Source organism: Pteropus alecto, unplaced genomic scaffold, assembly GCF_000325575.1.
Source record: "Pteropus alecto unplaced genomic scaffold, ASM32557v1 scaffold20, whole genome shotgun sequence".
NCBI classification, from domain to species: Eukaryota; Metazoa; Chordata; class Mammalia; order Chiroptera; family Pteropodidae; genus Pteropus; species Pteropus alecto.
The window spans coordinates 30,333,602-30,360,760 of record NW_006436298.1 but is presented as its reverse complement, the minus strand read 5'-3'; the positions used below and the strand labels follow the sequence as shown (position 1 = coordinate 30,360,760).

The 27,159-nt window shown below is 33.4% G+C and overlaps 1 long non-coding RNA gene across 1 annotated transcript in view; it reads right to left on the bottom strand.

Moving 5' to 3' along the window:
* Window positions 1-1,343: 1,343 nt before the first annotated feature.
* LOC112480638 overlaps window positions 1,344-27,159 on the bottom strand; it is a 68,825-nt gene continuing 43,009 nt past the window's right edge. The window contains exon 3 of the long non-coding RNA XR_003046724.1: window positions 1,344-2,308. This is a non-coding gene — a long non-coding RNA (uncharacterized LOC112480638). The remainder of the gene's footprint in view (window positions 2,309-27,159) is intronic.

Below are 27,159 nucleotides of genomic sequence, written 5' to 3'. Positions count from 1 at the left end.
AAATGAATTCTCTCTTTTTCCAGTGTTCTAGAAATTCAACTGAATATTGGAATCAGAAGAAACACAACTCCAATTGGAATATTTTTATACTCTAGTTCACCTTACATTCATCCACACACACATCCTAGTCCATCTTCCAACCTAAATGTAATTTTTAAATAAAGAAAGGTAGAGAATGTGCTCTAAACAAAACAAAAATAAAGGTGAGATTGTTGTATGCCTCACAATAGTGCTGAAATTGTGGTTCAGATTAGTGAAATACACTAGAGATGAGTACCAAACAAGTTTTAAGCCACCCTTTTTTAGTCAGTTCTTTGCTAGGAGGAGAATTCCTTTCTCTTCTTCTCTCCCTCTTTTCCCCTTACCCTTCCCTTCCCTCTCTCCCTGCACCTTTCTCTCCCCCTCCCTCTCCCTCTCTCTCTCTCTCTCTCTCTCTCTCTCTCTCTCTCTCACACACACACTTATGTGACTGTCATATATCAAATGCTTGCATATAGGGTACATTTAATCCTCACAACATTTCCATAGTTGATCTACCAATTAATAAGGGCATTGCTTAGAAATGGCCAAATATTTCAACACCACACTCACCCAACAACCTCAAGTATCTTCAATCCTAATAAGAATCAGGAAACAAAGCATTTTATTAAAGAGCTCAAGGCAGAAAATATAGAAGTCAAAATCTGTGTACTAAAAGATCATACTCTTACATTACAAAATTTGTGTTCAGTCAGTGACTACTCATTCCTACTTCAGACAGAATTCTTCTAAGTATAGACACGATTTTTCTATTCCATAGTAGATTAAAAGCAGAAAATTAGAGAGGATGGAAAGCACACTTTTAAGACAGCCAGAAAAGTCAGCTGATTAAAGACAACTATATATACAATATAGTATCAAAAAAATTACTACATATATTATATGCAATAACGAAGAATTACAGTGGTCATTTAGCCTAAGAAGATAATGACCAATGACCCCAAAACTCCTAAGAATACCTTTTATACAGTATACACTAATGTCACATCACCTACAAGTGACTTAATTTGGTTTATTACACTTGATATAGGTAGAGAAATGGTTTTTAGAGAAAATTTTTCTGTACAAAATGATTTAAAAGTACTGTATGATAATAAAGCCTAGTTTATTTTGTTATAAAATTCATTTATGAAGAATATTGCATTCACTGATACATAGTTATTAACTGCTATATGAACTTAATATTTTTGTATATTACATACTTTCATACACGAGCCTATACAATCTCATGTACACACTTTGCATCACAGACTATTCTCTAAAAACTAAGAAAACAAAATGATATATTAATATCTTTGGGCCTGTCTAGAATAATAGGAAAGGGATTTATGTCAAGCAAATAATCAGCCTGAATAGTGAACCCCAAACCAATGAGGCTGGGTTGTTTCTAAAGTAAAAAATAAAGCATAAAGGAAAAACAGATTATGAGAGAAGGATGAAATAACTTGCGTCAAAGTGTGGCAGGAAGAAAGTAATGCCATATTAGAGAGAAAAGAGATCCATGTTATATGAAACGTACATTACATAAAAGAAGGTAACAGAAGGAAGGGTGGAAAGAAGAGAGTAAGGTCCAATATCTTAGGATGGAAAGAAACAATCAGATATCAGGCCCTTCCTAAACAGAAGGCTGCAGGGCTCCAGGAAATATGACCTATGAAGAAAGGACTGTTATCACTGTGACCTAAAAATCTTCAGACTTCCTCTGAGAAATAGAAAATTACTACCAATGAATACTCTAGCCAAAAAGTAAAAGTGTCTGCATTTCTGTTGAAAAGTAAATAACCATTAAGCCTTACTGCTTTGGCTTTAGGAACAATAAAATAACTTCAACTACTGTGAAATGATGGACTCATAAATAACTTTGTCCTAAGTATTAGAAATTAGCCTGTAAAACTGGAAGATGATTAAGGTATTTTCCTTAATCTTTCTCCCAACTCTAATAATTTCTTTCCTTTCCTTTTGTCCTTTGTGTGGAGGACAAAGCCTGTCAAGATTCATGCCTGCAACACAAACACAACTATCTTTCCTCCAGGTCCCAACCCAACTGCAGATCCATCATTTCAAATGACAATTCCATAGGAAATCAATATCTTGAAAGGAAGATTGCTTCAACTACTGCAGCGTGGACTGTGGGTACAGCCAGTGAATTCAAGAAAGCAGACCCATTTGTAGCTGCTGCTCATTCTAGCAGGATTGATTGCAGGCAACTTCCTCAGAGAAGAGGTGGAGGAGCTATTCATTTCTTCTCTTTTCAACTTGCTTCTCTCTTCTGGATCAAATAACAACAGTCCTAAATTATAAATAGCAGCAGGAGATAAACAAACACTCCGGCCCATTCAAAATGCTAAATAATAACTCCACCTGTTGTTTAAAGATTGATGTTCTTTCCATTCAACATTTTCTTTTTTCATATTATACATTACTAACAGTGGCTGAGATTCACTGATGGTACATCTCAGAATATTCCTTCCGAAAATCTGTGTGGATGCCCCAACTCACAAAGCTTCTTTGAACATTATAATCAAACATAACCTAAAAACATAAAAGCTTAAAATCTGAGAATTTTTTCCTGCCTCCAACATTTTAAACCGATATTACATGTTTGTAAAGTACTTCTTTTAACTTATTTTATTTTTTCTGAGTATGTGCAATACATAATTGAAGAAAAAATTAAGATTCAGAAGGCAAGAAGTACAACCAATATGTCTATTACCCAAAAATAATCATTATATATTGATCTATTTCATTTTAATCTCTGTCTATACAATTGTTTTTACATAGTTAATTTCATACTGAAGATACAATTTTATGTCCTTTACAAAACCTTTTAAATTACAAACATTCCCCTTCAGCCAGGACACTGATCATCAATATCATATTTCAGGGTTATATAATAACTTATTTTGCACAAGTATAATAATCTACTTAAACCATTTGACTGCTGATATTTAAGATGTATCTAATATAGTATTTTGTTATTAGACATAACTCTTGAGATAAATACTACCATGTATTTCAAAGATATTTGACACATATTGATAAATCACTTTTTAAAATTATTGCCAATGTGCCTTTTTCTGACACATATTTTTTTAAATAAAACTCCTTTTGCTGATCCCCAATGTAGATCATCAGAACTCTCCAGATATCTTTATGTCAGTGTATGAAATATGTTTTCTCTAAGAAGAGCTGAAATGGAGAATGGTTTTATATTACTGAGTAAATCAGCCAAAGAGCAAAGACACAATCAGTTTAATCCCCAGAAATTTGTCTTATGGCACATGAGTTGTCAGATTCCCTAATACCAAAGATATTAATATTAAGTACATGGTGTGAATCAGCCTTCGATCCATATTAGTACTTTATATGTACTTTCATTTGACAAATTGTCTAATTTAAGAAGAGGCTGAAGGTGTTAAGTGGAAAGAATGGTGACATGACAGCCAAGAGCCAAGGCTCTAACAAACTCTGGCCCTGGACAAGTCAGATAATCCTCCTCAATATTAGTTTCCTCTGTGAACGACTTGATTGGGAAAATTAACCTCTAACTTTCTGTGGCATTTTAAAATTCTGTCATTCTCCGTCCTGATTTATATGTAGCAGGACAAGATCTGTAGATTTTTCCCCTCATTTTTCTTACTGCTCTCCACCCATAGATCCAAGATATTCATTAGCAAAAATAGAGAGAGGAATATAGACCAAAACAAATAATTCAAATAGACTTAAGCATAGATATTAGTCTGAAATTCAAAGGTCTTTCTATTTACAAGAACCAGCAACTCAAAAAAAAAAAAAAAAGATGTGTACTAGAATTCTAAAAATCTAGCTTTGCTTATCAGGAGCAAGGACTGGGAGCAAAGGTTTATAGCACTGCTTATCAAACTGCTTAAGGCCCACTAGTAGGTCAATTTCCTGGGTCTAGACTAGCATGGTTTTTTTGTTTGTTTGTTTGTTTGTTTGTTTGTTCGTTTGTTTTCCCTAATGAAATAGAATATAATGCACCGCAATTAGAATAAGGAGGTAAGGGTGTAATTTCTGGGGTTGTTATGAAAAATAAGTTGGTCACAAAGAGTTTCTAACAAAAAAAGTTGAAAATATCTGTTTAGATTATAAACCACATTGGGGTGGGTGGAGGGATATGCTTATGTAAATCCAGTTGCCCAGAATATTTGTATGTGCATATGTGGGATGGAGAGAGAACTTGGAGATAAATAGGGGAGTGAAGCTACGTGCAACTGTTGCACCGAGCTCTTCCATTTCCCACTGAAGGCTTGAAACCCAAAGAAGTGAAGTCTACAGAAACCATCAGACTTTTGAAAATATGAAGGCTGTAAAGGATCCATTTCTTGTCTAGATTTTAGAGAGGCAGCCTAGACGTGTAATGCTTGCCAACATGGAGCCATTGCTTTTGAGAATAAGTTACAACAGGGCAGGTCTAAACAGAGAAATATCTTGAGATTCATGCCCACTTCATCACCCTTTTTTGAATTTTGTGGGATATGGAGAGATTCTGAAAAGACTCTCCTGCTCAACCACAGAAGTAAGGTGGAAATTAGGCTATGGCATCCTAGAAGGTTAAAGGAGTGAGGAGTAAGGGGATTTATTGCTTCCCAGAATAATCACTGCACTTTTGCTGACACTAAAAAAAACAGACAGCAAGTTATTCCAGCAGTGAAGACAACAGATAGGAACCCCAGACCATATTCTTACCCTCTAATGTCAGGAAGATATGGAAGTATCCAAGAACCTAGATCATCCTAGAGAAAAGGAGCAAGAGAGGTGCCTTAAAGTTACCTGATTTTATCCAAAAAGTACAGCTTTAAACTGAAAGTTACTTCGATTTGGCAAGCTTTTCATCACAGTGGAAATGGGGGCTTAGAAAACATGTCAAGTTCATTTAAAAAATAAAAAATTTGAGTTTGTAACTTTTTATTCACTACATATCCCTCTTTAATTAGATTTTAAACACTTTAAAAAGCATAAAATATCTTATTTGTTTTTAAATCACTTTTAGTTCTTAGGCCAATCTCTTTCACATAATTATTGCTCAATAAATGCTATGTTCAGGGCTTCCTAACCTTTTTATTGGCATGACATATATAAAAATTATAATTAATATTGTGTGCTAGGTAAAGTGGAAGAGGGTGACCTGTTCAGAGTCTGAGATCACCACATGTCCCGCTGATGTATCTGAAGACTAAGAGAGTTAATCAATAATTGTGCAATCATTTCGAAGTTGTCTATTGCATTACTAAATACAATTTACATAGCAGATTAAACTCATTTGTGTGAAACATAACATGGTACCACAAATATAATACCACATTTACCAAACTACACACAAACATTGTTAGCAAATATCTGTGGTTTCTTGTTTATCAAGGAACCAAATCTTTCAACATCTTGTAAACATTTAGAAAACTTCTGTACACAAATTTCTACAGTGCTCCCTGTGTGTCAGCACATCAGACTGATAATGTAATACAGGACACAAGAACTCAAAAGATTAATTTATGCAAAGTATGAATCATTATTTCTTAAATATTTCATAACTAATCAGCAATACTTCCTTTCTTAGCAATGGTTCCATGAACAAACCCCTCAGTACACAGAAAAGTCAGAGGTCCTATTGCAATCAATTACAAATAGGTTATATATTATTTTTTCTATTGGTTTAAATGCCATGATTTTTCCTGTTTTGAAGTGTGCTTTTATTGCACTCAGGATTGTTTTATTACTCTAAAAAGCCATTTGAGTCATTTTACTGAGTGACCACATTGATTCCTTTGACCTCTAGTGAATAAATAATATTCGTTTTTAATGACCTATTATTTTTCCAGGAGATCATGAAAACTTTTAAATAACTCTTGCTGAAATTCATGTCAATCAACTACAAATAAAAATACAATATAAAATTTTGACTACACATAATAAAAATATTCCATCATGTGTTGGATAATGAGTAATTTTTTTCTAGAAGTTGCCTTCTCCAATTGCAATGGCAGGAGATAGGATCAATGAAGGCATGACTTTCTTTTAATAATTAGTCAAGAATACAGCCATATGGATTTACTGATTTCAACTGTATGTTCGAACTACTGTGAAAAAAAATTTAGTTACCTTTTTGAAGGTGAATGTTTTGCTGGACACAAATAACTTACAAAGTCTGTTCCAGTACCAACTTCTCCAAAAAGCCTTCCCTGAGCATCTACCCCAGAACATCTCCCTCTTCTTGAATCCAACAGCACATAGCATCCGGACTGCTCATATAGCACCTATGATATGTGTCCTGACAAAATGATTCAAGAAAAGAGAGCCTTCATCCCAAAACAGAAGAGATATCAAAATATTTTAAATTATTCAATAAAGGTCATAGCCATATTTACAGATCTGTTTATCATTTATATTTTAAAAATTTGTTCCAAAGGGAGCCAGAAAACTGAGTACTGTTAGAACTAATGGAAACAGCAAAGTGCTTTAGTGGTGTTAAATCTCTCATTTTAAGGCTTCGCTTCATGAATATTTTATTTATTAATATATACACCAAAAAAGTAATCTACATATGCGTGTGTGAATTCATAGCAACGTGGCTTGCTCTTTCATGCAAATTAGACTTGTACTTTACTTGTCAATATCAAAATGCCTGTACTAAACAATAAAGTCATTTGTAATCAAAAGTGTATTTCTCTAAAACAAGAAATGCATTGGCAATGCTTGACAGCATGTTTATAAACCTTTAGTAAACACATCAGCTCCACAAAAGGTTATTTATTTTCATTTTTCCTCCTCTCTCTTTTTCATAACAATGAGTTAAATTTTCATTGCAACCAATGTACAAGGCTAGATAACCCTAGTGCATAAATTATAAAATGCATGTTATGGGTTCAGCACTGTGGCTAGCTCCTTCTAAGGGCTCAATAAAAGTCTTATTTTGGTGGTAAATGTCAGAAATCTATTTAGAACTGCCTAAAAGGACAAAAATGAATTATCCAAAGGAAATTAGCTTATGTTATGAAATCCAAAGAATAATTGGACAACCAAGTTATGGGAAAAACAAAGAAGAATCTGAATCTTTGGGGGAAAAAATGAGAACAAAAACTTAATTAACACATTAGGTCACACTCAGTTCTTTCTCTTGCCTCTCATCAGCCTCACTCTTTCTAGGTACAGATGCCTTTCTAAACATACACTCATCATATCGATCAGCAATCCCACTCCTACATATTTACTCAAGTGAAATAAAAACTTAGTTCACACAAAACCTCATACACAAATTTTTATAGGAGATTTACTCATCATTACCTAAAACTAGAAAAAAAAAACAAATATGTCTCAACTGAGGAAAGAAGTAAACTTTGGTACATGCACATGCTGGAATATTACTCGGTAATCAACAATAAAAGAACATGATAAAAGCAACATGCTTGCTTCTTAAATTTATTTCACTAAGTGGAAGAACTCAAACTTAAAAGGCTACTATATATGATATACTATATGATTCCATTTATATAAAATTCTTGTAAATGCAAAACTACAGAAACAGAAAATAAATCAGTCATTGCCAGTGACTGATGTGGAGGAAATTCTCAACTACAAAGGAATAGGGAGGAATTTGGGGGATGGGAGTGCCGAAACTATTTCCATTTCTTTATTGTGGTGACATTTACAAGATTTTATGCATTTCATAAAATCCATAGGACTGTATATTAAAATGGGTAAATTTTACTTTATGTAAATTATACTTTAGCAATTTTTTAAACAAATGACAAAAATGACTTAGAAGGAAAGTGACAAATATTGAAGAGAGAAAATTCTGAAGACATTGTTTTACACAATCCAAGATATAGATCACAGGTGTCCCTGAAATTAAAAAAAATAATAATAACAAAGCAAAGAGACAGAACAAAGACTAAAATCTAATATTCAAAAAAATCTTTTTGAATTAAAGATTTGAAACTGCATATTAAAAGGGCACACATATACCAGGCAATTTAGATTCAGAACTACTATTACTACTATTACTATGTATACTCCAGTGAAATTACTAGACTTTAAAGAAAAATCTTTGAGTACTTTTTAAAAGCATTTTTTAAAAAGAAAATAATATTAGATTATCATCACACTTTGATAGCAATGTTTTACGCCAGAAGAAAATGTAATATTTGAGAATCTCAATGACAGAAAGTGTGTGCCAAGGATTTGATATCCAGCAAAACTGACTTTCAAAAAAATACAGCATAAGACAAACTAATATCTACATTCAAGAGTTCGGAAACACTCTCAAGAGTATTTCCTGAGGAATCTACGAGGGAAAGAATTCTCACAACCAAAATAACTAGACAAATATCAGCATGAGCACTGACGGTGAACATTGTTTATATTTGCACTTAGAACTAAAATAAAATGAATTAAGTTAAGAGGAAAAGAATATAGCATGTAATTGCTATGCACTCAGACCTTATGCACTTCAACCACTAAAAAATAAGCAAAAATTGAGGACAGCATATGCAAAACTCACTTATTACTGTTCCATAATCATATTGATAGTGCTCATACTAGTATTATCATTCTGAGACTGTTGTCTGTGTAATTCAAAATAAAGAAAATAAGAAATTATAGCATAATTCTAATTCTGTCATCTCCTATGTCCTTGAAAAGAAGTAAAAACCCTGCAATACTTAAACTGATTTGAAAATATCAATATAAATTCATGAAGCATATTATCTTTGGATATGTATATATTTAATGATATATATATTTGTTTGTTTCTCACCTCTGCCTACACATTTAATTTTATTAAAAGATCTAGAAGCAACAATCACTCCAAGATAAATAAGCATCCCTAGCACCTAGATTTTAATCTTGAAATCCAACTTTCCACTAAATAATCCAGAGTTTGATTTCTTGGAAAAAGACTAATTCTAGGACTGAGACAGGAAATATACAAGATAAGCTCGGAAAATCTTGTCAAACTGGGTAGAAAGTAAGACAGAAAGTAAGAAATCAAAAACCACTAAACATTCATAAACCAAATGGAAGAGGCTCTCACTGGCCAAAAATGAGACAATCTGAGCTTTAAAAAGATAATAATGCCAATGGACTGAAACACATCAAAACACATTTAAATCTATGAGTTCATAATAATAGGAGAAATAGCCAATGGGTCTCCAGATGATGAATGGAAATCAATCAAATATCTTGGAAACTGGTAAATTAAGAGAAATAATTAAGCATCTATTCTGCCTTATATGAATCGTACCACTGGGTAATCACATAATGCATAAGGAGAAGCATCTCATAAAATTATTCCAACTGATAACTGAAAATAAAATACCAGAATTAGAATATCACCATTTCCAACCCCTAATGAACTGAATGATCAAGGCATTCACATCAACAGTTGCTAACATTATAACAAAAGAGATACGGAGAGGGAAAAATTGAGGGGGGGCGGGAAGGGGAGGGAAGGGGAGAGGTGAAGAGAGAGAAAACCAAACTGAGAAAAAAATGAGACATTATGTATCTCCTAAGGAAAAAAACACCACCACCACTAGGTTTGCAAAAGGGGTCAAACCCTTCAAGCCTTTGGAACCAGCTGCCAGTTTGCAGGAAGTCAGCAAGCAGAGGAATATTTTGAATCGTATAGCACTATAAGTATGAAATTACCAATCCAGACTGGGAAACTCTATAAATCAAATTATCTAGGTTCTTCAACAAATGAATTCCAAAGAAAAAGTAGAGGCACAGCTAATATGCAAACAATATATAAGACCATAGTTTAGAGATACACACTAGTTTAAACTAATAAACTCAATGGGGTGTATAAAAAAGATATAACTAATTTTTCAAATGAGTAAGATAATGTATTTGCAGCTCCTGTGGCTGGCAAAGGATTATTAGTCCCAACATACAAAGAAGATTTATATATCAAAATAAAAAGCAATAATTTAATAGAAAAAAGTCAAAAATCATGAATAGGTAACAAATAAGACACACACACACACACACACACACACGCACACACACAAATATACATATATATCTAATCCATATAGAAAATACTAAACCTCACTAGTTATTACATAAATGCAAATTGAATATCATTCACAATTTTTAAACTGTTGCATTTATAAAAACTTTTTAAGTAAATAATAACCAATGTGTGAGAGTATATAAGTATAGAGGTACTGTCACAGAATGTTTTCTCTACCTGATAATCCTTTAAATGGATATAGCAATTTTGAACCTATATGAATTATTTCCTTCATAGTTTTCATCTTTTTGTCTTTTGTGGAGAATTCTAGGTGAACTCCTTTGTTCAGTCTTCTTAATTACTAATTAAATCTTCATCTATGATTATTCTCCTATTCAGCCCATTTATTGAGCTTTTTATTTTGATGGTCTCTAATTAGTTGTTTTCTTTTCTAAGAGCCTATTATTTTTTGGTGGCTATTTTAGCTTCTTTTACCTCTTTAAGGATCATCAATTATACTTTCTTAAAATCCTACTTGTTCTTTAATTCTACTTTTTTTTTTCATGAATTTGGTTATCATTAAGTGTTTGGTAATATTTAGTTGCTTCCTCATCTTCTGCTTTAGCTGTACTGTGGTCTGAGGCTTCTCTTACCCAATCACCCCCTTTCCTTCATTCTTTTAAAGGAAACAATGCTGGAATAAACATTTCTCTTTTGTAGAATGTATTCACAGAAATGGGTAAAATATTTGCACATTTTACATTTAATAAATAACATCAGATTATGTTACTTGCAAGCTGAAATAATTCACACACCCACTAGCAATGTGTTAGCTAGTCTCATTTTCCCATATCATCGCCACCTTTGCTGATTTTTTTTCAAGGTGGATTTTCATCTCTCTAAAAACTATTGATGCTGTGTGAATTAGATATTATCTTGTTTGTAGTTGTACATCATACTCATTAATTAGCTGAATGAATAAGTTTAGCCTCTGGATCCCTGTTACCCCGGCTCTACTTTTTTCCCCATAGTAATTTATACCTTCTAGAATACTATGCAATATATTCTTTTATTAAGTTTACTGTTTAACAGCTTCCTCCCCCTATTTAAACAAGCTCCTCGGGAGCTGGAATTTCTATTTTGTTCACTGATATTACCAATGCCTAGAACATTGGCATTTAATTGGCACTCAACACATATTTGTTGAAGGGATAAATAAATAACCATATGAAACATTCACTTAGTATCCTACTAAGACTTTAATATATTTTTCCTTAAAAAGTCTTTTGCAAAGTACTTATAATAAAGATGTATCTTCCTATTCTAACAAATATTATTAATCCTTCCAATCATATACACATTTTAAGATGACTTTACAACAATCTACTACAAAGAGGAAATCAATATAACATAATTTCTCCTTGTAATCCATTCAGGAAGCATAAGCCACCAGCAGAAACAAGAGAACATGTGCTCATCTGTTACTGGTTTCTGACTTTAGACCCTGAGGACACTGTCTTAGAGAAAGGCCCTAATTTAGTCATAACCAATTTATCAAGCATATTAATTGTTCTGGAAGTAATAATAACCAAATAGCATTAATTTGGATAAATTAAATATTATTTGTAATTTTAATACACCAAACATCAAAAAATATAGTTTTCAATAAAGCTGACTTAATATATATCAATAAGATAGTCTCCCAGTTTTATGTTGATCTTAAAAACAATACTTCCATATAGCACTTGTAGTTTTCACTGAAGCCTCACAACAAACCCCGGGACCTAGGAGGAATAAATATTATTCCACTCGTTTTGTAGATCAAGAAAGTGAATCCAAGAAAAGTGACTAATAGGAAGGAAGAAAGCCAGCTCTTGAATACATGTCTTCAGATTCATATCTTTCTAAAAAAGCAAGAAATTAAACAAAAAGCAAGTATTTTGAATTAGAAGTAGATCTCTATTCTAACTCCATAATTCTAGCTATGGAAACATCGACCACTGAATTATCTACTCTAAGCCTCAATTCAACATATTTTTATGTGTCATTAAGCAGAAAAGGATAAGAAAACAGCCATGCATCAAAGGAAATCTATTATCCAATTATATATAGATTGAAAATATACTAAAGTGTGTTATTTACATTGTTAACTCACAGGGTTCCTCTAGAACATGACACTATTCTATATTTTCCTTAGGTCTAAGAATTCACTGTCATGTAATTTATCCCTCTGCCACCACCCAACAGGACTGCTAAAGGTGAGCCAGCCACCTAGCACTGTGCTATGAAACTGCTAACAGAATAAGGCTCTTTGTTCCAACTCTATTCTCTTTCCTCTCTTCAAATATACATCTGTGGTCAGTGATAAACCTTTCAAGTCATTCCTATTCCACCCCTATACCCTACCTCCAATCCCAAGCATTCAATTTTTTGTAGTTGTATAAAGATTAATCTGGGTAATGAATCAGCCTAAGTCACAAAGTCCCTTTCTTCCTATTTCTTCTCTCTTCTGCCCTCTTTTGCTAGTTGGTTCCTTGAGATTTATATATCAAAATAAAAAGCAATAATTTAATAGAAAAAAGTCAAAAATCATGAATAGGTAACAAATTATACACACACACACACACACACACACACACACACACACACGTACACGAAAGTGATTTTAGAGAGATAACAGGGGACCAGATCAAGTAGAACTTTGTCGTTCCCTAAAGAACATCAGCTCTAATCAGCTTAACAAACATTCCTTGAGTGCCTTATATGCTGGAAATACCAAGATGCTAGGAATAGAAAGATAGGTAGAATGCAATCTCTATTCATAAGGAAATTATAGTATATTAGGGGAGAGAGATAATTTAAAAAATAATATTGCTATAGGCCAATATATATATAGCAGTTAAAGATAAGCTCAAGGTTTTATGGAAACAGAGAGGAGGAACAATTAACCACCCTAAGGGCAGAAATCATGTTAATAAAAGTCTGTAAGAAAACATGAAATCTGATCATGCAGTATGAGTAGGAATTAGCAGGTGAAGAACAGTGTTACAGGTGTGAAAATAATATGAGTAATTTCATAGAGGCATGATGCCAAAATTTCTGTTCAGGCTACAAGCAGTTGGGTGTTTCTGGGGCATAAAATGTGCTTGGGTTTTGGACATGTGCATCAAGGTGCTTGTGAGATGATTAAGTAAAAATGCTTATCAGAAAGCTTAGGAGAAAGTACAGATTAAATATTTAGCAGCCATCGGTAGTATAAAAACATGAATATACGCACAATGGAGAAAATCAAATAAGGTAAGGAGGGAGAGCATTGTTATTTTATAAAGAGTGGTCAGAAAGTCCTTCACTTCTAAGGTGATTTGTGAGCAGAGATTTAAAATAAGTCAAAAATAAGTCATGAATATCTCAGGATAGAGCTTTCCAGGAAGAAGGAACAGCAAATACAAAGGCCCTGTTAAGAATATACTTGGATTGTTTGAGGAACAACAAAGGGTCAGTAGGAATGAAGAATATTATAGGTGAAAAAGAGAACAGGAGAAAGTGATGTTAGAGAGATAACAGGGGACCAGATCAAGTAGGGCCAAAATGGCCCTTATACAGACTTCGTTATGTGGACTTTACTCTGAACAATGTTAGAAGTCAGTAGACATTTAGATTGGAAAAGTAATATGATTTAGGTTTTAACAAACCTACTCTGACTATTGTCTATATAGCATCTACTATATGAAGCAAGAGAAAACACAGCAACTGTTTTTGTTGTTGTTTTTGTTTTTTAAGGAGGCTATGTCATTAATTCATGATAGAATGATGATAGTTTAGAGTGGTAACAAGAAATGGTAGGATTCTGGGTACCTTTTGAAAGTAGACCTCACAGAATTTTCTGAGTTTGAATATATGACAAAGAATAAAATTAAAGTTCAAAAGAAAATGAAAAGTCTCAAATAAGAAGGATCAGTCAGTGAGAAAGGATAACAAGGTAAGAATGACAACACAGAGCGAAGGAAGTATGCTTGTTTAAAGAAAGTTTTGAGAAAGAGAATGTGGCAATACTGACAAAAACAGTAGAGTAAAACAAAACAAAACAAAAGGATAAAAATATCTGTTAGACTTAACAATTTTGAAGTAGTTGTTACCTTTTGCCAAAGCTGTTTCAATGGAGTGGAAAGGAAGAAATAAGATTGCAATGGGTTGGAAGATGAATGTGGTCCAAGGAATGCAAGATAGTATTAAATGTGATCATTTCAAAACTTGACAGAGAGAAAAGAAAAGGGTTATAGTTGCTGGATAGTGGTAGTAAAAAGAACATTTAATCAGTCATATGATGTGATTAAGAGCCAGGAAGATACATGGTAATCTTTCTAATCCAGGGTTTCAAGGACAACCCAGAATGTGTCATTTCGACTTCCCAGTCATCAAGATTTAAATACAATTTTCCTGAAAACCTAGATCAAAAGAACCCCAGAAAAATAACTGAATAACTTATTCAGTAATTATCCAGGCAGAGTATAATGGATCCAAGGAAATCTAACCTGTCTCTGGGAAGATGTAACATCCATTAAATTTGTATGATATGTTATTCAGGTGTACTAGTTAGTATCTCCAGATTTAATTACCTCATCTGATAAATCCTATTCTGCTTCAACTTTGATAAGCAGATAAAAATGTTAAATTACATAAAATAAGCATGCATCTTACTTTCATTTATTTAAATAAAATTTATACAGATTAAAAGATTATTTAATTATAGTAGTCTCAATAAAACATTAATATTTTTATCTTTTAATCAAATACAATCTATTACACACAGATTATGCACTAAAGGTTCATATATTAACTTGTATTTTTTTTAAATGCTCTTCCATTGAGGACAAACAATAATAGTCAAAACTTTTAAACCTTCCACACCTATGAACTCACTTAATATATGACAAAGGAGGCAAGAATGTACAACGGGGTAAAGATAGTCTCTTCAATAAATGGTGCTGAGAAAATTGGACAGATACATGTGGAAAAAAAAAAAAAAACAACTGGACCACCTTCTTACACCATACACAAGAATAAACTTAAAGTGGATTAAAAACTGAAATGTAATACCTGAAACCATAAAACTTCTAGAAGAAACCATAGGCAGTAAACTCTCTGATATTGCTAACAGTAATTTCTTTCAGATATATCTCCTTGGACAAGAGAAACAAAAGACAAATTAAACAAATGGGACTCCATCAAACTAAAAAGTTTTTGTACAGCAAAGGAAATCATCAACAAAACAAAGACAACCGACTGGAAGGAGATATTCGCTTATGATACATCTGATAAGAGGTTAATATCCAAAATATATAAAGAACTCACAAAACTCAACAACAAAAAAAACAAACAATCCAATCAAAAAATGGGCAGAAAACCTGAACAGGTACTTCTCCAAAGAGGAAATACAGATGGCCAATAGACATATGAAAAGAAGCTCAAGGTCAGTAATCATCAGAGAAAATCAAATTAAAAGCACAATGAGACATCACCTCACACCTGTCAGAATGGCTATCATCAACAAATCAAAGAACAAGTGTTGACAAGGATGTGGAGAAAAGGGAACTCTAATCACTGTTGGTGGGATTGCAAATTAGCACAGCTGCTATGGAAAAGAGTATGTAGGTTTCTCAAAAAATTTAAAATGGATATCCCTTTTGACCCAGTAATTGTACTTCTGGGTATTTATCCAAAGAAAACCAAAACAATAATTTGTAAAGATCTATGCACCCCTATGTCCATGGCCACATAATTTACAATAGCCAAGATATGGAAGCAACCTAAAAGCCTATCAACAGATGACTGGATAAAGAAGTTATGGTTCACATAAAAAATGGAATATTACTCACTCGTTAAAAAAAAAAATGAAATCCCACCATTTGCAATAACATGGATGGACCTAGAGGTTATTATGCTGAGTGAAATAAGTCAGATAGAAAAAGATAAATACCATATGATTTCACTTATATGCAGAATCTAAGAAACAAAAAGAACAAACTAGAAGGGTTAAAGAAGTACAAATTAGTAGTTGATAGATGGTTGTGGGGATGGGGAGCACGGCGTAGGGAATGCAGTTAGCATTAATGTAAAGGCTAGGTGGAGAGCCAGAGGAGATAAAGAGCAATTAGGAGGATCATTTTATAAACTATACAAATTTCTAAACAACGTTCGGTATACTTGAAACTTATATAATAAATTTTTTTTAAAAAAGAACTTTTAAACCCTGAAGTCTCCACCAAAAAAAACTATTAGAAACAATAAACAAATACAGTAAAGTTGCAAGATACAAAAATCAATGTAAAAAAAAAAATCCATTGCATCCCTATTCACAAATAACAAAATTTCAGAAAAAGAAATGAAAAAAAAAAAAATTCCTTTTGCAATGACAACAAAAAGAATAAAAGACCTAGGAATAAACTTAACAAAGCATGTGAAGGACATATACACTGAAAACTACAAGGCCTTATTAAAAGAAATTGAAGAAGACACAAGGAAATGGAAAGATATTTCATGTTCATGGACTGAAAGAATCAACACAGTTAAAATGGCCATATTACCCAAAGCAATATACAGATTTAATGCAATCCCCATCAAAATCTCAAAGGCATTTTTTAAAGAAATAGAACAAAATGACATCAAATTTGCATGGAATCACAATAGACCCTGAGAGCCAAAGCAATCCTGAGAAAAAAGAAAAAGGCCAGAGGTAGCACACTGCCTGACTTCAAATTATACTATGAAACATCGATAATCAAAACGGCATGGTGTTGGCAGAAAAACAGACACAGAGACCAGTGGAACAGAACTGAGAGCCCAAAAATAAACCCACATATATATGGGCAAATAATTTTCTACAAAGGAGCCAAAAAAATACATGGAGAAAGGAAAAACCTTTCAATAAATGGTACTGAGAAAATTGGAAAGCCACATGCAAAAGAATGAATGAAACTAGACTGCTATCTGTCACCAGACACCGAAATTAACTCAAAATGAGTCAAAGACTTGAATATAAGACTTCAAACAATAAATTGCATAGAAGAAAATATAGGTTCAAAATTCATGAACCTTGGTCTTAGAGAGGATTTTATTAATTTGACCACAAAGGCAAGGGAAGTAAAAGCAAAAATAAATTAATGGGACTATATCAAACTAAAAAGCTTCTGCCCAGCAAAAGAAACCATCAATAAAACAAAAAGGCAACCAACTGAATGGGAGAAGATATTTGCGAACAACGCCTTTGATAAGGGGCTAACATCCAAAATATATAAAGAACTCATACAATTCAACAACAACAACAATTCCAATTAAAAAGTAGATTGAGGACCTGAACATACACTTCACCCAAGAAGACATACAAATGGCCAACAGACATCTGAAAAGATACTCAAATTCACTAGCAATTAGGAAAATGCAAATCAAAACATCAATGAGATACCATCCCACAACTGTTAAAATGGGTATCATCAACAGGACAAATAATAACAAGGGTTGGAGAGACTGTGGGGAAAAAGGAACTCTTATACACTTTTGGTGGGAATGCAAATTGGTACGGCCACTATGGAAAACAGTATTCAAGTTCCTCAAAAAATTAAGAATAAATTACCACATGACCCAGCAATTTCTCTTCTAGGTACCCACCCAAAAAATTTGAAAGCATTTATCCATAAAGATATATGCATCCCAATGTTCATAGCAGCATTATTCACAGTAGCCAAGACACGGAAACAACTAAGTGTCCTTCAGTAGATGATTGGGTAAAGATGTGGTACATATATACAATGGAATAAGACTCGGCAATAAGAAAAGATGAAATACTGCCATCTCTGACAACATGGATGGATCTTGATGTTATCATGCTAAGCAAAATAAGTCAGCAGAAAAAGTTAAGAACCATATGATTTCACTCATATATGGGATATAAAACTGAATGCAAGAAATGAACAAGACAAATGAACAAAAACTCATTGACACAGACAATAGTTTAGTGCTTCCCAGAGGGAATGGAGGGAGGAGGTAGATAAACTTAAAGAGGTTCGGTCTAGCATACGGTGATGGAAGGAGATTTGACTTTAGGTGGTGAACACACAATGCAATATACAGATGACCTATTATTAAATTCTATACTTGAAACCTACATAATTTTATTAACCAATGTCACACCAATAAGTTTAAAAAAGCTTTTAAACTGAAAGTTTTAGAGACATCAAATCCTAACACCTTCATTTATAAATGAAGAAACAAGCACAGGAAATCTTGGTCAGGTTAAGGTTACATAAATACCTATAGAAACAGGACGAAAATATGGATCCCTAATTTCAGTAATTTTCTTTCCACTACAGCAATCTATAATTCTTTTGAGTAGTCTCTGAAAAAAGTACTGGGATATCATCACCAAAATTAAATATCTAAAACCTACTGACTTCCTTCCAATACATGGCTCTGGGTGTTATTCTAAGTCTTGACATAAATCATTTCATTCAATATTCACAACTCTAAGTGAAAGGTACTGTTATTATCCCCATTTTACAGGTGGAGTAGCTAAGCCTTAAGAGATTGAGTATCTTTTCCAAGGGCACTTGGGTAGAAAGTGGCAAAACTGGAATGACATGTCAGGCTCTAGGCAGTCTGCTCATTTCCTGATGCAGGCTAAGCAGCTGTCAAGATTTAATTCGAAAAGCATTGATTGAAAGGCTACTATCAGTAAGACACTGTTTCAGGAATTGAATAAGATATGTAAAATACAGAGCTTAAAAATCTATCCAAAACGACAGATGTTATACCACTAATACAAGACAAAATAGGTAAAGAGTGTTTAGGAGAGAAAAAAGCAAATTGCATAGTAGAGAAAACAATTTCAGGGCTGGGAGTGGACATGAAAATGGTCAATATACCTTATAACCTGTTGAGATCTGATTTGATCCAATCTGTTACCAGCAGAGCCTAATGGATAACTATTTCCTTTTAATATTCTTACATGCAAAAAATAAATAAAATCTTATATGCTTGTCATTCAACTCAGCTTTTCCTCCATACCATACTCAATATAGCCATTCCTAGATGTAGCTAGCACTCAAGGCATTTCTTTTTACTGTCCATGGTGCAGAGGATAAAGAGCATCAAGTAAATAAATCAGCTGTGCAAAAGCTCTCTTAATATATCAAAGAATCCTTACAGAAAGTTATTAGAGGCTTTAAAGTCTCCATAAAATAATCCTTTTACATTCACTGTCCACTTAAGTGGCAACCTCTAAATTTATGAGCTAGCTACTTGCTTAAAAGTCATATAACTTGCTGAGTATTAATTTCTTAGATGACCCTGGTCTGCTAAAAAAGGTTCAAAGGAGAGTCAGACAAAGGAACTAACTCTTGCCGAGATTCTTGAAAACCAGCCCAAACTACTCAACAATCACTGGCCCCTCAATGGAATATTTTTGACGAATGTTTATGTTATGATTTATTGAATATTTAAGAAATATATGTATGATTTTTTAAGGCCACAAATTTTAGTTATATTTTTCTTCAACTAATTGTTACCAAATTATTTTTATTTTTAATATCCCACCTGTATAATAAACTGCACATTTTTAAAAAGCTAAAAGAAAAGCCATTGTTTTCTCTATTTTCCTACCATAAACAATACTATTGCAAGCTGATTTGTACAAACATGAAGTATGAGTGTTTGGGGGTAAAAACAGTATTGTTTCCTTTATTTCAGGTGTGGCCTAGCTGAGCTTCCATTTAACTATTTGATTGTTTTCTCTAGTATTGGACAAGGGGATTTTGCATCCTTTCCCAGTAAATAGAGTTCTGACCACTGAGAAGGTAGAAGTACACAGTAAAATCTTGGCATATACTGCTTGGCCAAACATCTCCAGAATCTCCCATAAATAAAAGAGGGACTGAAGCATCTCTCTACATCAATGTTGGCCACACAACCTTCATTTGCATACAAGGGTCATGACTTGTGTCTTACCTCTATAACATCTAGACTCTTAGATACTTAATGTATTAGTTTAAATGGAATCATTAATTTAATTAAATAAATTTACCTTAAAAAAAGGCTTTTTACTCTATAGTAAATAAAAAAATCAGTGCCGTGTCATTTTTAAAAAATGTCATAAACATCTAACTCGACACAGTTGCTTGCAAAGGCTGGCTTTCCAATTATTAAATAAGAAGACTAGCGAGTGTTAGTCAGTTATTAAGGACACATTGGAACCAGAGTGATGGTTTTTTTCTCCTCATTTTAAGAAAATATAATTGCAAAGACAGTGTCTTTTTCTACGTGGCTCGGTGTTTTTTAGTTCCGTGCCCATGTATCTTCTAAAATCATCTCAAATACCTCCAGGCAACCAATCAGATGTCTGAGCAAATTATCCAGAATTTTATAAACGCAAACCTTGACACTTCTAAGTGATCCAGAATTTAGTATCATTGTTGTCATCTACAATCTTATCCAAGCTCTCCCTTTCTTCTCTCCTCCCACACAAGTTTCTATTGTGTTTTTTCTCCAAGAAGGACTAGTCTGGTTGTCTGGAGGCACTGTTCCCACCAGGCTCCAGCACAAACTAGCGGTGACCATTACCTAGCGACTTTCTGGCTCAGTTCCACTATCAAAAAAATAATGCTGGGCCCCATATCTATTCGAATCTCCTCTAGATTTCCTTTTTCACTTCAGTGTTCTGCTCTCCAAGATTTAGTTGTTTCTCACCAATAATGAGATGCCTAAAAAGCTTGACTTCCTTGAATTTCTGCTATCCTGAACTTTATCATTTTTAAATAAATTATTTCCCTTCATTCTCCATGTTAATAACTACATTCCACTTGGAAACAAGATTCATGTTCTCAGTTCTGAAATAACTAAATTATTTTTTCTAGTTTCTACAAACTCTAACTTTGGATAGGCTATTTTTCCTTGTTCAGAATATTCTTAAACTATAACTTTCCCACATGGTATATTTCCTACTAGAAAACAGTCAAACAGTGCCAGTACAATATACTTTTTTGAAACTACAGGAAGAGCTGTATGACCTCATAAAAAAAATGTTTGCAGTGCAATTAAGATATTCTATACTGTCTTTATTGGTATCCCTTTCCCAATTATCCTAGTTTTTAAAAAAATCAAATTTAGCATTTTTGAAAATTAGAAATACCTAGTATCAACATAAAATGAGTCAGTGGCCAGGGTTAGTTATGGTACATGCAGTTGTCATTTTTCACACAACCTAACTTTTGCCAAAGTATCTCCTGAACATTACATGTGATGAAATGGCTTTTCACCCATTTTATGGGCTTTTAAAGGATCACCATGATTTTACTTACAAGTATTATTTCTAATACACTTGGCAACTGACCTGACGACTCAACAGATCATCCAGAATACAAAACAAAAGACACATACTGTTCAACTGCTAGCTGGCAAGTCCTCGTGTGACCAAGTCATGAGTGACCTAAATGCCTTCTGCAAGTATACAGGAAAAGACTGATGAGAAGAGAAAGAAAATCTTGAGTTAATGCCACACTAAAATTAGCTATTCTGTGGAGATATTAAAAACAGAACTCAGTCACTTTGGCATAGAACTCTATGCTGGGGTGTTAACCACTTTTATACAACTTAAATATTCTCACTCTAGTTAATAAATGGTGCCTACATTTGACAGAGCCAATGATTTGAATTAAAAATAAAATATACATTATATTGAGATAACCCAAATATCAATAATTCATTGAAATGGTCTCAAACTGAGATTTTTTTTTTTACATGGGGAAAACTGTGAGAAAGAGGCAATTAGATGACAGATATGGTATTCCTACAGTAGTACTGCAGCAGCTCATCATATCTACTCCAGTATCTCTTTAAGGTCTTATTTGTGAAAGGCTGTGATAAAACTGAAAGAACTTTAAATTCATTTGGCTTTTGAGATTATCACTCTATTTAACCTTGAAAGCTTTTTGCATTTTCTCATGCCTTTGTTTGCTTTCAGGAATTTATCTTCATTTTAACCTTAATCCCTTTTATATCTCCTGCCTCATCTTTGATCCACAAGGTTCAATCTTTTTTTTTTTTTAATCTGCGGTGTCTATAGTGTAGGTGGGGGTAGGGAGGGCTTCCACCTCCTTTTTATAAATGTATGTAATATAGTCATCTTAAAAAAGTTATACATTCAGATCTGTGTGTGATTAACCAATGATCATTTTATTTGTTAAACTGAAAAACAAGTATCCAAGTAATAGTTGTTCCAATATAAAGTAAGTTTCACCTGACGTTTACAACACTGTTTTTGTCAGTTATACCAACCTCAAGGTGACAGCATTTTGTCTCAAGAAGCCCAAGCATTTCAACATTACTTCTTACAAAAGTGGAAACAAATACTTATCAACTTTGCCATAAGAACCATGAGACTAGCTTTGTAATGGCTGTCTTAGAGCTCTGTGTAGAACAGCAATAGTTTAGACCAGCTTTGTACAATCAGGGGCATTTTCTATGTTAAGTATTGCAAACACTAAACATAGGATCTACGAGCTTTCCAAGGGCCTGAAAAAAATTGTATATTATTGGCTCCAAAAAATAAATAAATATTCAAATAATGTCCACAAAAATGTATGTCAACTGCTGTTCAATTCATTATACAAATTAAAAAAATTAAATCTCAAGAGCAACAGAAATAATTTATTCTTTGAAAATAGAATTATCTTAAAATTTTACCCCCCAAAATTAATATGATGCATTCAAATGGGTCCATTAAAATCAGAATTTGATATAATGAGTAGGGTCCACCAAAGTAAGTATGCCTAGGACATATGCTGTAATCACTATAGATCTTCATTCACATGTTAGCAAAGTAGTAATTAAAGACTAAAACACTGAGAATTTTGTAAAGCAACAAAAATCTGTATTAGAACTAGATGTAGGCTAGAAATTACTTTCTCACAGAGATTAAATCAGATAAATTGGGATTTCCCTGAAATCTTAACCAGTGAAAAGAAAATCCCAGGAGCCTCGAGTCTTATTATAATTGGTGTTATTCGTATCTCATTTCTTAAAACAATATGAGTAGAACAGCTATACTTCAAAATAATTAAATATGATTTATACTGTCCCAAAATTATCATGGGTATCAATATATCTATGATAGTTTTATTTTCTTTTTGCTAACAATTTAAACATGCCAAAGATAAACCAAAGCAGAGATGCTCAGGAAATGTTCCCATACAGTAGTAATTGTTTTACATTTATTTTATTTAACAACTTGGAGTGTCTAATAATGACCCCCATACATTTCGTACCTGAGAAAAATCATAGCAGAGAATTCTCAGAAGAACGTTATGGACTCTCAAGGGTCAAACTTATAAACTACCTTATATCAAACCACCACATCCTATTATAGTTCCACTTTGTTGAAGGCCCAATACAAAACTTGAAATCAAGCACCCCGGTGTTATAAGCTAGCCTGTTTTTTCACAATAACAATTCCATGGAGAGAAACTGCTCTCACTTTCTAACAGGTCTGAGACTCTAAAATGTGACTGCTACTCTTCAGTAATTTGACAGTGAAACACCATTTCTCATTTCTCTCTTCAACAAAATTGAAAATATTCTTTCTAAAAAACCGGGCATTCATTTTACTTAAATAAAACCAGTGTTGATCTCTGTGGCTTCATTTTTACCCAAAATATTTCCTCATAAAAAAAAATTTTTTTTTTAAACACATTATTTTTTTCATTCATAGGACTTGATGGAGAAATTTCTTTGCGCTACCTGTATCTAAAAGTGATATACTGATACCATAGTAAAACATGTTATTTGAGTTACACTAAGTCAGTCATATTTAGTGGCTAGCTTTCTTGGTGACCACTGATCTAGTTGCTGAGAATACAAGTTGCAATTTAAAGCCATGAACTTAATATATGGATTAGCGAATCTATGTATACAAGGACTACTGGGGACTGAAAGTTTTTAATTAAACATTTCCAGTAGTAGAAATGGAAATGAATAATTTTGAAGGTTTAAATCAGTGATGAATTACGTCACAAAGTTTCAAAATTGAGGTTATCACCCCCATTGGAGGTGTTATTTTGCTGCATTTTGAGTGGGAAACTCAGCCCATTCTGTGTAACTCAATCAGAAGCAGTACTAGGGGTGAAGTTCATTCTGAACTGCAAGTCCTTGTACACAAATTTGTCTTTGTCAAACAACCAGTGGTTCTATTTTCCCCAACTGCTGATACTTTGTTCAAGTACAATAGTATGACAAATAATAAGAAAGGCATTTAATCTTTAAGGCTTCTACATAATAAGCTTCAATTAGCTATAAATGACAGTAATGGCAAGAAATCTCCCAAAATTTCCTGGGAAAAGGGTGGGGAAAATGTGTGTGTGTGTGTGTGTGTGTGTGTGTAGCTTATCAAAGTTTTCATATTTAAAAGAAGAATCTAGATTTTTATCATTTCCAGAATAAATCTCTCTACTTAGAACCAGGTTAAAAAAAAAATTTAAAAAGGCCCCATAAGAGTGAAAAATCATAATTATTCTGTTTATTTACAATGAAACGTTAACACTTTCAAACTGTGAAGGTGCTGGAAGTGAGAGGTTTGCACTTCCAGCTTTGCACTCCAGGTTTGCACTTAGGAGTCATGAGTGGAGTCACATGTTCATTAACTTTATATCCCACAATAATTATATAAGATTAATAAAATAATTCCAATAACTATTTGACAATTCTGCCCCAATAACATAAAACATAATTTCATAAAACATAAAATTATTTGTTTTGGGGTGTCAATTTTATGTGGCCAAGCATTTCCAAAGGTTTAGAAATTGCTTATTGTCTAAGTCAGGGGTACCCAACCCCTGAGCTGTAGAACAGTACACTTATTGTCTAAGTCAGGGGTACCCAACCCCTGAGCCGCAGAACAGTACAGGTCTGTGGCCTGTTAGGAATCAGGCAGCACAGCAGGAGGGGAGCAGTTGTGGCCTGTTAGGAACCAGGCAGCACAGCAGGAGGGGAGCAGCGGTTAAGCAAACAAAGCTCATCTGTCTTTGCAGCCACTCCCCAGCGCTAGCATCACCACCTCAGCTCCACCTCAGATCATCAAGCATTAGCTTCTCATAGGAGCACCAGTCCCTGGTGCAAACAAAAAGGTTGGGGACCACTGGTCTAAGTAGTTTAAATAAATTTTCTCCCCTGGTAACTTACTTATAATTTTCATCTCGTTAGAGAAACGACAAATAAAACAAATAAAGGCCTTCATTTTTTATCAAAATTTTCAAATTCAGCATAACATAGCAAAAAAGAGTGAGCTTTAGAGACAGAATTATCTGTGTTCAAATCCTAGTTTTACACTATAAACATGTTCAAGTCATTGAAGAGGCTTGAATTTCAATATCCTTATCTGTCCAACTGGAATAACACTGCTTTGCAAAGTGGAAAAAACTAAGTAAAAATTGTGTGTGTGTATATAAGAAGTTAAATATATTTAAAATTATATATATACACATATATGTATATGAATCTGACAAGGTCTCTCAGAGATAATAACCCAAGCTTATTTTTTAAACTAAGAATTTATGATTAGTGGTGACAACTAATAAATATTTCTATATTGCACTTAAATTCTTGATTAGTACCAGTGCCCTCAATTTTATCTATATAAGCCACAATACTTATATCTAGATTTCTGTACCTAAAGGCTTCTCCATCTATAAAGTATGCTTAGAATCTGCATGGAACATATTTCTGTTCCTCACTAACTGCCAAATACTACAAAGGGGGAAATTATAAATATAACGACTGTTACTAGGATTCTTAATTTTCAGGACAACTCCCAGAAAGTGCCAAATTAACAGTGGTCACTATTCTTTCTTGAGATATTATGTAGATTAGAACTTTAAAGGATTTCCTGAGAGTTTGGAGAAACATGGCGAAGTGAGAGACGTCCCCAGATCTCTCCCCTTAAAAGATTTTCTAAGAAACATGGCGAAGTGAGAGACATCCCCAGATCTCTCCCCTTAAAAGATTTTCTAAACAATGCCCTCATGTACCACTGGAATTTATTTTTTTTATCTTAGCAAATAAAAGTATATAAATGTAAGAACAATATTAATTACTTATTTGGCTTTTTAGAGTTGATAAAATTGTCTCTGTTAAGAGTCACATTTGGAGACAGTAGCATAAGACTGTCAAGTAATAAGACTTAGTTAATGGTTCATGGATCTTTGTTAAAGATGGCTTAAATGAAATCTCTTACAGATTCAACTCTGGGAAATGCCCAACAAATTTCTTCGCACACATAGCCTTGTTCCTTCCATCCAGCTGTTGATTTGCTGTGGTTTGGTTCCCTCTTCTTGAAACATTCAGACCTTAAATCTTCTTCATATGGCACTATCTTTGTCATTCAATTCTTAAATGCCTCCTCCTCAAAGAGGCTTTGCCTGACCAGTCTACTTGAGTTACAGTCCGACTCAAACCTACATCACTTTCTATCCTATCACTTTTTATAGCTCTGTTTTGTTTTCTTTTAGCAGTTATCATTATCTTTGTCACATTCTTGTTCACGAGTTCAATAAACTTTTTTAGCTTGGAATTCAGCACTGTACAGATTAACAGCTAAAATACTACCTGGCCTATAACAAATACTCACTGAGTGTTAAGGGAAAGGTTGAATCCTAATGCCCATTACATATAGTGAAAAGGCTAAGCACTTTCTAAAGCATACTGCCTATCTAGACAGTCTTCATCCAAGTATGATTCCACCTTTATTTACAAACTGTATTGTCCTCCAAAGAATACAAATTAATGTAGTTCTATCTTTGGCCCAGTCCACCTCAGGCCATAAGTGAAAGTAAAGGAAGCTACTTATGCAGAAAGATAATAAAACAAGTTCCCGTTAGGATCGAAAACACATGTAGCCTCATAAAGTGAAAGCCTGAAACAACAATGCTAGACAGTAAATCTATGCTATAGCAAATCTGACAGATTTCTTCAGTAGGAAAAAAAAAATGTATGACAAGTTTTGTTAAATGGTAAAAGTAAGCAATATCATCATGCAGCTCTTAACAGTCCATCATGATGTATAGCTGTACATTATCTACTTCTGAATAACTACTAAAAAAAAAGGAAGA